Consider the following 15,459-nt stretch of genomic DNA (forward strand, 5'->3'; position numbering starts at 1 on the left):
GTAGAGAATTTAAAATTCCTAAAAAAAAAAAACCTATGCATTCTCTTTTTTCTTTAAAGTCTGGTTCTTCCCATCATACCTAAATTGGAAGCACTATCATTATTCATGGTTTGATCCCATTGTTTATTGATGCAGGATCTTTGCCAAGTTTTATTTCCACCCCAGATATGTTTGCCCCTCCTTGGAGAATCTGGTTCATTAGCCCCTGTTCCCATTCTCCTACATCCATCCCCTGACACTTCCAAGCTCTCATCAGATTGATGCCAAAATCAGACACCTAACTAGCAGAGTTAGCAACTAGCAAAGCTTAACCATCCCTAACTCAAGATAGCCATCAACCTTAGCTCCTTGATAACCGGGATTAAACTATATTCCTTCATATCCAACTTTAGATTTAATTTGATGAAATCTACATATATTAAATGCCTACTATGCACAAAGCACTCTGGGACATTTATTGAAGAAACCAAGACAGAAGAAAAATAGTCTCTACCCTCAAGAAGTTTACTTTCTCAGGAGGGGGAAGAGAGAGGAAAAGAAACCACCTTAGACAAAGATTAAGTAGATACAAAAGCTATACAAAAGCAAACAAAAATAGCACTGTGTGTGTGTTTGTGTGCTTGTGTGTATGTGTAGCTGTGTGTCTGTTTGTATATGTCTGTGTCTGTGTAATCTGGGGATATTAGGAAAAGACTCTTAGGAAACTTTTTTGAACAGAATCTTAATAGAAGCATAGAGTCCCAGGAAACACTGAAATCATATATTAGCTATCTCTACCACCATGAAAAAATTACCTTTTAATAGTATTTGAACAACAATTTCCTCAATGAGCTCCAAAATTGTGATGTTACAGCTAGGTCCTGATTGGTGTTAATGATAAATCTCAAAAAGCGGTTATATTATTTAATTTTATTTTGTTTAAAATACATTTATATTTAAAATGCAGTAATTGACTCCGTCCCAATGGAAAAATGCAGTATCTATTTGACCACTTGGAGAGATTCACTATTTGCACTAATTGAGCCCTAACTGTAGTTATCACTGGACCTTAAAAGACTTCTTCAGACCTTTGGAAATGACATGAACATTAGTTCTATCAAGATACAAATGTAGAAAACATTTCATATCATGAACCAGTTCGACAAACAGAAATAAAGAAGTCAAAACTTGGGGAAAATTTATGAAAACTTGCCTAACAGTGGAATTTGAGCAGTGCCCCAGTTCCCATTCAAAAAGTCATGAGGAGTTAGTCTGGAAAATACTCAAAGGGACTGATCATGGCTAATAAATTATTCTTCTACTTTGCCACTCACAAGCGTATAGATCCTGGACCAACTTATTTCTTTATCAATCATGTCACTGGGGATACCTCTTCTTCCAGTACAGGTCTATTAGAAAAACAGATACATAAAACACAAAAGGCCATGTTCTAACTCGTATAATGAATATGACAACATGGAGTTTATTTAATTTTGGAGATCGTAAGGATTAAACACTTGAAATTTCTTAATCTTTGATACATAAGTAGTTTAAGGTTTATAAAGGATGTCTATCAGTACCAGGGTTCTACAATGATGATGGTAGAACATGAAAGAATTTTATGAATCATTTTAACCACTAAGAGAGAGCATAGCATATGTCAGTGATTTAAATTCAATTTTACTGACATTTTATAAAAGAGGAAGTATAACTAAGTATACAGAACATATGCCAGCTGTGTGGCCTTGAGAGGTTCTCTGAATCTCCTAGTTATGAAGCAGTTATCTTTAATTTTGAATAGTCAAGCATCAGGTTCTAGTCTGTATTGATACTTTGCTAATTGTGAGTTCCTTACATCAATGATATCACTGGTATAGACCAAAGAACTCTAAGAACCTTATAAATAAGATAATATACTGTAGAAGGAAGTCAATGTAAATTATAAAAAATAATCGTGGCCTAGGAAGAAGTAATGATCCAGGATTCCTACTCCTTCAAAGGGAGGCTGGAATGACTACATCATGTCATGTCTCCCCTAATCTTTTTTTTTTTAATTTTTGCAAGGCAGTGGGGGTTAAGTGGCTTGCCCAAGGCCACACAGCTAGGTAATTATTATGTGTCTCAGGCCAGATTTGAACTCAAGTACTCCTGACTCCAGGGCAGGTACTCTATCCACTGTGCCACCTGGCCGCCCCTCCCCTAATCTTTCACTTAAGCCTAAACAATTTCTTGTTATTTCAAAAAATCTGCTTTTGGCATTGCTTCCAGTCTTCTTAACCAGTCTGGTCTTGCCTTTGAATAGGTTCCAATATGTCAATATCCTTTCTAAAATAAAATACTTAGAATGTAACATTTTGCTCCAGATTTGCTCAGGTTTTGTACTTATAATTAAGAAATAATTAATGTGTGTGTATATATATATATATATATAATATATATATATATATATACATTTTTCCCTTGAATACACATTCACTTTTCTGAATATTTATTTTTAAGATATGTATGAAAATTAATATTATGTACATATCAAACAGTTTTTGCGCATGTATAAGGTTTTTAACAAAGACAGTAAAGAGCATTGCCTAATTCATATTTTGTTAGCCATTATAAAAACAAACAAAAATAATTGCTTAGACTAGTGAATTTAGTATTTAGATTTCTTATGCATCATCACAAAGAGCTTTCTTTTTTACTTTTCTTTAAATTTTATTTAAACTAAGAAATTATGTCTAAGGTACGATGTATTACTCATTTTATCTTGAAACTCTTGATAAGTATATCATTGTTGTTATTCAAGATAATAGAATCATAAAGCTAGAGGGAACTCCCAAGGTCATGTAGCCCAATTGCTCTTTTCTAGGCAACAGAGCTACTGAGGCACAGTAACTGCCAAATATATCGAACTTTAATGTTTTCCAAGCCCTTTATGTTCATTTGCTCATTTGAGTCTCATATCAGGTGGGTACTATAGTTATTTCTCTCTTTCTCATTTTGCACATCAAGAAACTAAAGTCAAGAGACTTGAAGTAACTTGCTCAGGGTCATAAGTTATAAGTTTTAGAGACAGAATTTGAATCCAAGTTTTCCTGAGTCTAGATGAGATGTTTTTTTCTTGAAAAATTATCCTCTTTAAAATTATCCAATTAAATTGCTTAATCCTCATTTTTTCTCTTTGGACATAAGGTGATGATAATGAACTAAATTCATATCTTTGGGGATGATATTGAGGAAATGGGAACATGATCCAGTGTATTTAATTTTTCTTCACTTTTCTACCTGATTTTCCCCTCAGATATCAAATATTAATTATTGAAATACCAGGCAGCCTTGTAATTTCTCCTGTGACCAGTGATATGCTAATATTATAAATTGAGGTATAATGAGGTTATATCAGAAAGCTCAAATATAGAACAAAAGGTCCTTGAATTTTAGCCCAGAGCTAAAAAATCATCAAATAGAAAGTTCTACCCTATCTAATTGAAGTACTCTTCCAAATTAAGTAACAAATATATAAAATACTAATGTGGAAGGTATACAGATGTAGAGAGACAAGTTATTATAGTCAAAAGAATGCTTTTAAAAATAAAATTAGAAGTATTTATTATATGTCAGTCACTGTGATGAGTACAAGGAATACAAAGGAAGGTAAAACATTGTTCCTGATCTCAAGGAATTCACAGTCTAAAGGGTAAACAACATGTACGCAATTATTTTTCTATTCAAGATATGAATAGAGTTGGTTGGAAGGTAATGTCAAAGGAAATCACTGGAACTGGAAAGGTTTTCTTTGAATTTTAGTTATTTTGTCAAGAGTGGCAAATTCATGAAGCAGAAGTGAGAAGGAAGAACAGTCCAGGCACGGGGGATAACATGGGAAAAGTCATAGAATCTGGAAATCGGGTACTGTATACAAGGTTTAGGCAGCAGGTCATTGTCTTTGGATTATAGATAACACACTGGACAGTAATATGTCCAAAGACTGGAAGGAGAAAGTGAAGGTCTATAAATGATGTGTGGCAGAATGTTTTATATATGATACTTGAGAAAAATAAGGAACCACCTAAGTTCAGTGAAAGGTGGGAGACAGGTATTGACATATGCTTTTAAGAAGAATGCCTTTGAAACTACTGAAAATTGTGGGGATGCCCATCAATTGAGGAACGGCTGACAGGTTGTGGTATATGATCATGATGGTATACTGCTGTGCTATAAGAAATAAAGAACTTGATGCTCTTAGAAAAACATGGATAAACCTATGCACAATAATAAAGGGTAGAAGGAACAGAACCAAGAGGATGTCACATATAGTTGAGCGATATTGCTTCAAGAACAACTTTTGAATGAATAAATTATTGACTATTAAAAATATCAAAATTAACTACAAAGGCTTATGGAGGAAGATACTATCTGTATCAGAGAAAGAATGGATAAATAGAAATATATATATGTGTATATAATGATTGTGTGTATAGATAAAAAGAAATTTATATGATAACTCTAAAATGTATTTAAAAAGAAAAGCAAATTGTACACAAATAATATGGTTTCATGCACATTGGTGTTTTATTGAACTGCGATAAATGTTTGTTTTATTCCATAAGTTAAAAATTAAACATTTAAAAAAATAAGAACATTGACACATTAATGGAGGATAAATTTGGAGTAGGAAGAGGCAAAGCGAATAATCATAAAATTATTGAAATTGTTCCAAAGTGCTATGATAGGGTCTACGCTACCCTTCTTTGTGTAGTGGCAGAGGAAGATTCACATGAGAGGTGTTGTAAAGGCAGAAACTACAAGACTTGGCAAAATATATCATTTGAGAGTGAAGAGTTGAGCACAACTATGAGACCATAAACCTGGGTGATTAAAAGTAATCATCTTTGTGGGATTAGGAAATTTCGAAAAAGCGATACTGAGGTTAGGGTGTACAATAAGCTGTTTTGGCTACATTAGACTCAAAATGCCTACTGTCACCTAGTTGGAGCTGTCTAAAAGTTGGTTGGTAGACCAAGGCTAGAAATAAGATTGCATCATTCATACAGAAATGTTCATTAAATCTACCAGAACTGATGAATTCATTGAGTGAGGTTTGATAAAGGGAGACATCAAGAGGGGCTGTGTGAAATCCTGTAGTATGTTAACAGCTATAATATCACTTTTCTCCACCTCAGTTTATTCATCTATGAAATGAAGGGGTGTTAGCTATATGACCTTAAGGTGATCTTCTATGATGCAATAAAATGGGTGATTTAAAATAGGTAATTATTATTTTTAAGTCTACATTATATATGAGAAAAAATTAGAGATAGCTAGAGAGTCATATACTTACTTTCCTAAAATGCAACATTTTAGAAGAACTGAAGACTCATCTTTTGAAGCCAACAGTGAGAACATACTTAAAAATGGAAACAAATAGTGGTATTTCTGTCTCTCTCTCTCTCTCTCTCTCTCTCTGTCTCTCTCTCTCTTTCTCTCCATATATATATATATATATATATATATATATAGATATAGATATAGATATAGATATAGATATAGATATAGATATATATAGATATATAGATATATATATATATATATATAAAATAGTATTTACTGACTCAATAACTCACTAAATATCCTAATAACTGGATGCAATTTGTTTGTTACTTTGCCTACATTTATTTCATTGAATTATATAATCACATATTCTACATAATATTTCAAATGAATTCCACTCAAAATATTATCATCAAATCATCAAATGCATATTATAAACAAAGTATTAACTATACCAACAAATAAAAAAATCAAGCAATCCCTGTCCTCATAAGATTCATATTCTCCTTGAAAAGAACCAAGCTACATTAATAAACATATCAAAAGATGACATGACATTATTCTATTTTTTGTTTTTAAAATACAAGTATTGATTCCATTGGTTCATTAATTCTTTGCTATCAAGTTGTATGATGCCAAAGATTTTGATTTTAACACCTCCTCTCCTTTATTATTCCAAGATTACATTCAAATTGGTAGATCTTGTCTCCAAAAAGCAGCTGCTTCTTATTACTCTGATTTCTAGTTCCTAGTAATATTTCTCCTGGTCCTTCACTGCTGGACTAGTCATTAACAATCAGCCAGCAGATTTCAATTTGCTTTTACAAAAGGTGTCGACTAGGAAAGGATATAACTAAGAAAAATCAGTACAAAACACTACCACCTAGAGAAAAAGGAATATTCTTCCACCAATACTTTTAGCCTCCATAGAGAGAGTAGGCTCTAACTTTAAAAATAATTGGAGTAAAGAACATATGCACATTGTTAACACTTAAGGGAAAGGGGCAAATGCAAGAAACCTGAACCTTGAAATAGTCTCTTAACATTTTCCTTTTGTATCATCTTCAAGAAGTTTGCCCTGGGGTATAAAGGCAGTAATCAAGTCCCTCTGTTGCTTAGCTGGGTGGATATCTTAGCTGCTTTGGGGTGGATGTCTTCTCTTTTGGCCTGACATGTTCCACTATTATCTCCCTGGTGACCATTGCTAATCCTTCACTATAGTTCTTTCGACCTTGGGAAAATCTTGGACAGAACCTCAGAAACTTTTATATATTCATAAAATCATTTAGGCACTTCCATCTCAGAAACAGACATTAACTTAAGATAAAGAAAAGAATAACCCCCCCCCCCCCAAAAAAAAACAAAGCAAGCTTGTGATTCCAGCCAGTATGCATGGGAAAGAGAGGGTTAGCACCCAGAGGCACCTCCCATATAGACTTGCTCATTGGATTAGAAGAAAGAGAATAATGAACTTGCTGGTCATCCTTATTGTGTATACCCAGTTCTGGAACAGCATTCTAAACCCTCCTTCTTCCAACTCTATGGTCAATTAGAAGGAAACAATCCCTCATAACACAATGTTAGCCTCTTACTCATATATATGTCTCTGTCTCTCTCTCTGTCTCTCTGTCTCTCTCTCTCTCTCTCTCTCTCTCTCTCTCTCTCTTTCTCTTCCCCATAACCACGGAAACTAGGACAGAAACTAGAAAGCAAATAAATATGTATGTTTCAAAGATTAATCTATATAAGTCAGTCTATCCTTATTATATGAGTTATCCTCTCTGATGACACGGGAGGTACTGATAAAAAAAATACAAATAAGTAAACAGTTTCACCTTTTATGCGCCACTATCAATTATGTAGCCAAAAGTGACTAATGGCCAGCATAGATGATAAGTCACATCAAGCAATACTTGAAGTTTTGAAAAGAAAGCTTCTTTTGCTGACTAAGGGAATAGTAATTTCCTTACAACTGTTAAATAGATTCTGTTTACCTCGAAAGAAATACATAGCATGTGTAGACATGCAGGTGATTTCATCAGTCCCACAAATACACATCATAAATATTTATTATTTATGTCATTCTGAATGCATTAAGAAGATATTAAAGCTGAATTTCCACCTTCAGATAATCTATTGCGAATAGTGAATAAGTTTCAACTTCATTTGGTTTTCGATCTTTATAAAAATAGTACAAGCTAGTTGTTGTGTCTCTTGAGATTAAGCCTTCACTTTTGGTCTTCGCTTTCTTGTCTATTTTACTAATTTAAAAAGAAAAACAGATGTTCTTCAAAGTAGTATTATGTGTGAGCAGTCTGAATCAGTATTGCAATAAATTTTTTATCTCCCTAGTTTTGGTATTCAATCTGTGTTTTTTAAAGACATAAAGAAGGAAATGAGTTTTTCATGGTAAAGAGAGGGAGATCATCACAATCAAATTCTGTTTTGAGATTAAGTTCTATTTTTGATAATACTGTGTTAGGGTGAGGTGTACTTGTGGTTTCTTCATGTTAAAAAGCTCAAAATTTTGTAGAAACACATATCCAAATGAACTAAAAGAAAGTAAAAATACCCAGCAATGTAGATAGATTTCATATCAAATCACAATGGTTATTTTGAAAAAGGTTAGACAGTATTACTTTGGATCACTTTATTATTAAATTCCATTAAAATCATAATGAAAATATGAATTTAGGAGATTTTGGTTTTTGCAAAAAAAATATTTCAGAAAAAATATTTTCTTTGGATAACGTAGAAATAAATTCATCAGAAACATATCACATGAAACAATACCTTTGCATCTATGATTTTATGCATCAATGTCCATATTCCCTTACAATCTCTATTAGTGAAACTAAATAAGTCCTTTTCAAATTACTTGAGACAAAATAAAATAATTCTATTTATCGGCAATCAATAACCTCATAACTTTTTCATTTATAAGGGACTTTAAATTCAATATATATAATATATACATACCTATTATATCTATATATGTTTATATATATATATATATATGTGTGTGTGTGTGTGGGAGTGGGAGGGTACAGTACTAATTAATAATAATAACATTTATATAACACTTATTAGTTTCCAGACATTATGTTCAGTACTTTACTTTGTTGCACTTGATCTTCACAACAACCCTGGGAGTTTTAATTATCCTTATTTTACAGAGTAAACTGAGGTAAGCAGAATATAAGTGACATGCCAGGGTTACACATTTTAACATGGCTCCTGATTTCAGACTCAGAATTATATCGACTGTTCCCTAATGATATCATTTGGCATTAAGTTCAAAATATTTTGAAACATTTCTAATTTTAAGCTTATTGGATAAATCTGCCTTTGCCAAAGAATCCATTTTTCAAAGTCTAGCCTTGATTTTATCACAAAGGTTTTTTTTTCCCCCAATGGGGTTTAAATAATTTGAGCTGATAGGTCATGCATGTAAGTATAGCTCTGCTTCATCTAAATTTCTCAGCCTTATGAGATATTTGGCATTATTTAAGGTGGTATTTCACTCTTCTATCTCCATTTGAAAAATTTTTGGTTATCTTACAAATAGCCCCCTTTTCTCAGTACATTTATATATATACATATATATATTCAATAATATATGTATATAATACATATACATATACATATATATATATATATAGTTTTTCCAAATATCTTGGAGCAATTTTATGCTCCTTTTAGCTTAAATAAAAAAAAGTTTTGATAGTTTTAGTAGTTTTTGATGAGAGATCACAATCATCAATGGCACAAAACTTTCAGGTCTACTGAAAGCACAAGCATCTTACCATTTTTTAATTTTAATTTTTGATAGTGAACATTTATAATCTAATGAAGATGTTCAGACCTTATAGGCTTACCTGAACTTTTTTTCTGACAATAGTTTTACTATAACTTTGAATGAAAAAGCGAGTGTCATCAGGAAAAATATTTTTCCGTCTCCAGTCGTCCTTTGTGTTGTCTTGCCGTGACTAGCATTTTTCTTAATGGATATATGGTTTGTAGCTTAAAAAAAAAATCACTGCTTTTTCAACTTCAAAATGCCTATAACACACTGTAGAGAATCGCTTATAACCCCTCAGGCTGACAAGTTCTTTTGAAGTTCTTTGCTCATTTTCTAAGCATGAATTGTTCTATTTTGAAGCAAAAATTTACTGTTTCTAAGTGGTGTTTTTGTTTGTCTTTGATCACACTTTCTGTTTTGCTTTGGTGTTCCTGTTCTCTTATACAGATTTAATTGATCATTCAAATACTTGTATTCCCTACTGTAACAGACACTCAAATATCTTGTAATACCTCTAACAGTTAGTGAAGTGTACTTTTTAAAAAAAGCTACAGCTATAGTTTGTACACATTTCCTTGGAATGCTCTCCAGTTTTAATAATTACAGAATTAAAAACACAACAAAGAATGGCACTGAAACATGTTTATGATCCAAAGAAAAAGAATCCAGCCATCAAAAAACACAAAACCAACTTAAGGTGGGGAAAGTAACTCAGAAACATACACACATAACCATTGTGGATGCAAAAGCATGTTAAAATTGTTTGAATTAAGTAGGGTACTACTACATATCTATATGTCATACAAATGTTCCTCTTTCATAAAAGCAATCATATTATAATAAGTTTCATATAGTTTGATCTTGTCCTTCATAATTTTAAAAGAGAACTGTAATATTTACTATAAATAACTAAAGTCTGTCAAATGCTTAAAATATTTTTAAATATTTCTTATCAATGAAGCATATCATTTGAGGGGGAGAGGAATATAATAAGTGCTTGAGGTAGAGGAGAGGGAGACAACTCACCTTTCCTTTTGAATTTGAAGTAATTTCTTTTCCCCTTCAAGGAGTGTTCAGAGGTTGGATAGTTGTGTAGTGGAGAAGTTCAAGAGAAATCTGAAAAGATATGCTGAAGCCCCATTAATAAGGGTCTTGGCTGCCTAGCTAAGGCTTTTGCACTTGTCCTCCCATATAATTTAATCTGAAAAAAATTTGAATAGGGGAGTACTGTCCAGGCAATAAATGTTAATTAAGTGCTAACTGCATTTCAGTTGTTGGGTTAAGTATTGGAATCCATATAAGTTAAAGGACAGCCCCTGTTCTCAAGGAACTCACTTTGTCACAGGGGAGACAACAAGCAAATAACTGTACAAACAGCAAGCATGATAAACTGGAAATAATCAATGGAAAAAAGATAGTAGAACTGAAGGGAATTGGGGAACATTTCCTGTAGAAAACAGGATTGTACTTGGGACTTGAATGAAATCAGCACTTGGGTAATGACATGCTTTATTCAAGGAAGTGAGGAAACCAGTGTTCCTGGATTACGGAATACAAAGCACTGGGGTGAGGAGGTAGTGTAATTAGTATTTTTTTTAACAAGGCAATGGGTTAAGTGACTCACCCAGGGTCACACAACTAGGTAATTGTTAAGTGTCTGAAGCTGCATATGAACTCAGGTCCTCCTTAGTCCTGGACAGGTGTTCTATTCAGTGCCTAGCTGCCTGTGGGTAGGGTAATTATTAAGAAGATTGGGGAAAGTTGAAAGTCAGGTTGCAGACAATTCAAAAGGGGGGGGAAAGATTACAGATGCACTGATTATGGAACCTGGGACCAAGAAAGAATAGGAGGAAAATGAATCATTGGAAGTTATCAGAATAGAAGTGATAAATGATATTGTAGGATTAGACTTCTAATAATATAGATGAGGATCAAAATCAAGTAAAATGTGTATGTTTTTGTGGTTTTAATGGTTTTTCCAGATAAAGGGAGATTTCCTTCCTTACTTTCTCTCTCCCTTTCCTCTCTCTCTCTCTCTCTCTCTCTCTCTCTCTCTCTCTCTCTCTCTCTCTCTCTCTCTCCCTCCCTCTCTCTCTCTTTCCTTTCTTTCTTGTTTTCTCCATCCTACTTCCCTTCATCTCTTTCTTTTTGTTTCTTTCCTCTCAGTGGGGAATCAATAGGAAGAATGAAAATATCATGGTAAGGACAAATGATTAAAGGACCAAAATGCCTGAGAAAGCAGAGAATAGAAGAAAAGAAATCAAGGATTTGAGTGGTTAGAAAATGCATGCATAGGAGAAAGAAATCTCAGATAGGAATTTAGGACCGTTCCATCAGACCATATGATCTCATGAACAAGGGAAAAGGAAAGAGAGTATATGTGTTGAAACAGGTACCATGAGCAAAAAAAAAACATGGAAAAGAAATTGGTAGCAAATGATCCCCATCTCCTCAGTAAAACAGAAGCAAAGTCATTTCAAAGAGCGAAGAAGGAATTATGAAGATATTTGCTTGAGGATAATAGAGGAAATTTCATATTGGGATTTATTGAGAAGGTTTCCAATAGGCCATTGAAAAGTAAAAAAAAAAAAATGAATGCTAGAGATTAGTGTTAGAACTGCATAAAATCTTAGAAAACATTGAGCCTCATTTAAATATTTCAGCCATGTCATTTGGAGATTTTTTTGGCAAAAATACTGGATTTGCCATTTCCTTCTCCAGTTCATGTTACTGCTGAGGAAACTGAGGCAAACAGGGTTAAGTGACTGTTTCACAGTCACACAGCTAGTAAATATCTGGAGTTGGATTCAAACTCAGGAGTCTATCTGAATCCAAGTCCAGCATTCTGAATTATGCTATCTAGCTGCCCTTAGTCATGGAACCATAAATCTAGAGCTGGAAAGGACTGCAAAAAAATCTAGTCCACCCTTTTTATATTCACTTAAGGGAACAGACACTCGGAGGGTCAAGTGACTTTTTCACAGACACACACACACACACACACACACACACACACACACACACACACACACAACTAGGTCTTGACCAGAGCAGGGAGTCTAAACTAGAGATTCTGAATCCAAATTCATTACTGTCTCAAAAGCTCCATAGATGAGGCAATAAATAAAAACATTTTCCAAATATGCAGGTGGGAATGTATTTCTATATTTTAAGTCACAATTCCTTTCTTGTGATTGGAAACCTTTAAATGTTTGATGTCTAGGCAGAACATCTGCATGATTGAATTTTTCAGTTTTCATCCAAATGTTTAGGCCTAATGTAAACTCACCCTAAATCATACAACACTGACATAGACAGGCATATAAAAAGACATAGAAACCCATAAATAGGTATATAAATCAGTGAGATATTTACATCTTGCACAATGAATAAATGTAATTCATTTGAACGCAATCCAAAAAGCTTCCAGGTTTTCAAGATAAGATGAAATTTCATTGGAGAGGTTAAATGTACATTTTGTAAGTGTCTCTGCAGTGGATTCAGAGAACTTTGCTCATCTACCATCATAATACTGAAGTTGTTTCATTATATTTGTTAACACCAGCTGAGTAATAATGTTTTTATATGACTCACATGCCTTTCTTTTCTTATTTAAGTGATTATCTCCTTGAGTTAATACTTTGTGACCTAATCAGAACTAGTATTTAAGAACTACCTGTAGAGATTCAAACCTAGACTATAGTAACTGGGTCATTCTAGGCTTCTCTTCGTCTGATTTTTCCTTTATCTTGTCAAAAGTCACCATTACTACTGTCCCAAGTCAGCACATCCTTCTTTAGACATTCTTCACTTTTTTGCTGAAATCCACTCCTCCTCCTTTGAATGCTTAATCTTAAAATCTATAGTCTAGTACTTAGCAGAGGGCTTGAAACATAATAAATGCTTAATAAGTAGACTCTCAGGGTGGCTAGGTAGTGCAGTGGATAAAGCACTGGCCCTGGAGTCAGGAGTACCTGGGTTCAAATTCGGTCTGGTCTTGAACATTTAATAATTACCTAGCTGTGTGGCCTTGGGCAAGCTACATAACCCCATTTGCCCTGCAAAAACTAAAAAATAATAATAATAATAAGTAGACTCTATCTGATTATCTTTCTTTTTCCCTCCTTTCTTTCTTTCTTTCTTTCTTCTTTCCTTCCTTCTTCCTTACTCTCTCTCTCTCTCTCTCTCTCTCTCTCTCTCTCTCTCTCTCTCTCTCTCTCTCTCTGTCTCTTTCTATCACTGACTTCAAAAGTGCCTTGCATTTCTAAATGTAGTTCATAAATTCAAGGCAATAAGGGGCTCCTCCCCTCTTATCTATATTTTGCCCAGGAATAAATTGAGGCCCATACAGGTTCTAGGATCTTTTCCAGTTAACAGGGTGATAATCCCATAATCATAGGAAAATAGACTTAGGGCTGAGTCTAAACTTCTCATTTAAAAGATGAAGCAATTAAATTCAGGAGAAGTTCAATGACTTTCCAAAGTATTGAAGTTATTTATCCAAATATACATCTATTAAGAGCTCAAGGCAGGATTTGAACTGCTATTCTCTACCTCCAAAATCAATGGTGTTTCTATTATATTTATCATATTTTCTCTATCTTGTGATATTCATTGGAATTTGGCTACACAAATGATATGTCATGATGATACCATATGACTCAAAATTTTCTCTAAAGTTGGAAACTTCTTTCTATCAGACCCCTATATACAAGGACAAAAGTAGGTGTCAAGACTCACCTCTGAAGTTATTTACCCATTCTCACTCTGACACCATTACTCCACAAAAGTCTCACCTCCTTTCATGTTCACTCTATTTAATATAGATTTTTGTGATGAGTAAAGATATTTCCACATCATTTTCTTTCCCAAATAACTCAGACAATTTCTCTTCTCCAACTTCATCCTTATTTGAATATCCTAACTTCCCTGATCCAATCTACCTTCCTACAAATATGTATTGTCAAAACCCCTATGCAATCTATACCCAAGATGCCCTGACCTACTTTTGTCCAAGGTGCACAAATTTCTATTTGGATGTCTGCATCTACCTTGAAGACTAGGAAATCAATTAAACAAAAGCCACATCTTTCTAAAGCAAAGTGCGATCTTTGTTGATTTGTGTTGATGAATTCACCAAATAAATCATTTTATCTATGCTATTTAAAAGCTTTTGCAGCAGGGATTCCTGACTATTACCTCTCTCAAGAGTAGAATTTTAAGAAGTATGAATGCTCTGATATCAAGGCAAAACAATTTTCCCTTATAACTTGTGCCTAGCCTTGTAGACATCAAGTTTCTTATCAGGAATTGATTTTTCTTGATGTAAATATTTTACATGGCTACAGAATGATCAATGATCTCATCCAGGTATCAAGAATTGTTCAACTTTTTAGCAACTACTTCTGAAATTATGATCTGTCTTTCTCTAAGGACTGGTGAGGAGTATTGAAAATGTTTATATTATGGGGCAGCTAGTTAGTGCAGTGGTTAGAGCACTGGCCCTGGAGCCAGGAGTACCTGAGTTCAAATCTGGCCTCAGACATTTAATAATACCTAGCTGTGTGACCTTAGGCAAATCACTTAACCCCATTGCCATGCCAAAAAAAAAAAATAAAAATAAAAGAAAATGCTTCTATTTTGTTTCATTCCTCATTTCTATCATTGTGTGATGATTCTGGATTAATTTTTTTGTATGATACTGACTATATCTAAACATTCTAAGTAGAGTATTGAAGAAATTATCTAGATAATACAAGCAACTGTCTTTCCCACTCTCAAAGTCAATAATTTTGTATAAGCTATCTGGATTCCTGCAGGGGAAAAAGCATTTGTTTGGCTTGAATTATTTATATAATTGTCCTAAGTTTAAATTTTACTCTGTGTAGTTAAGACTGGCTGGGCCTTACCCTATCTGTCAAAATTAACATAATTCTTTTATTAGTTGCTATAATGTACAGGAAGTATGTAAATATAAAATGAATTAATAATCCATGTAGTAGTTCTTTTAGTTTTTGGAATTTTATGATTTTTACAGATAATAATTTTTCTCATTCCCTATTCATTGTATTAAAGTTCATATATATGTATGTATATGTAATTCTGTCTTTATATAATCAGTCATCAGATGACCCTGAAGGAGAGCATAAAGTTGGTGACCTTTCATTGTACCATCTCACTAAAATCCACGTTACTTACAAAACATGGTATCATCTCCCTGATGCCATGGTCTTTGAGAATGAAAAACAGTAAGCTAATATGTATAAATTTTTTTTATTATTTCGCAAACCCTCTACTATGAGAATATAGCCAAAGGCAAAAAGATATTTGTCATAGTCTAATAAAGGTAGACT

The 15,459-nt window shown here is 33.5% G+C and overlaps 1 protein-coding gene across 1 annotated transcript in view; it reads left to right on the forward strand.

Annotated features, from left to right (window-relative positions):
• The window catches only part of MALRD1 (MAM and LDL receptor class A domain containing 1), an 879,021-nt gene that overhangs the window by 647,895 nt on the left and 215,667 nt on the right, over positions 1–15,459 (forward strand). The window lies entirely within an intron of this gene.

Source organism: Macrotis lagotis, chromosome 7, assembly GCF_037893015.1.
Source record: "Macrotis lagotis isolate mMagLag1 chromosome 7, bilby.v1.9.chrom.fasta, whole genome shotgun sequence".
Classification (NCBI taxonomy): Eukaryota; Metazoa; Chordata; class Mammalia; order Peramelemorphia; family Peramelidae; genus Macrotis; species Macrotis lagotis.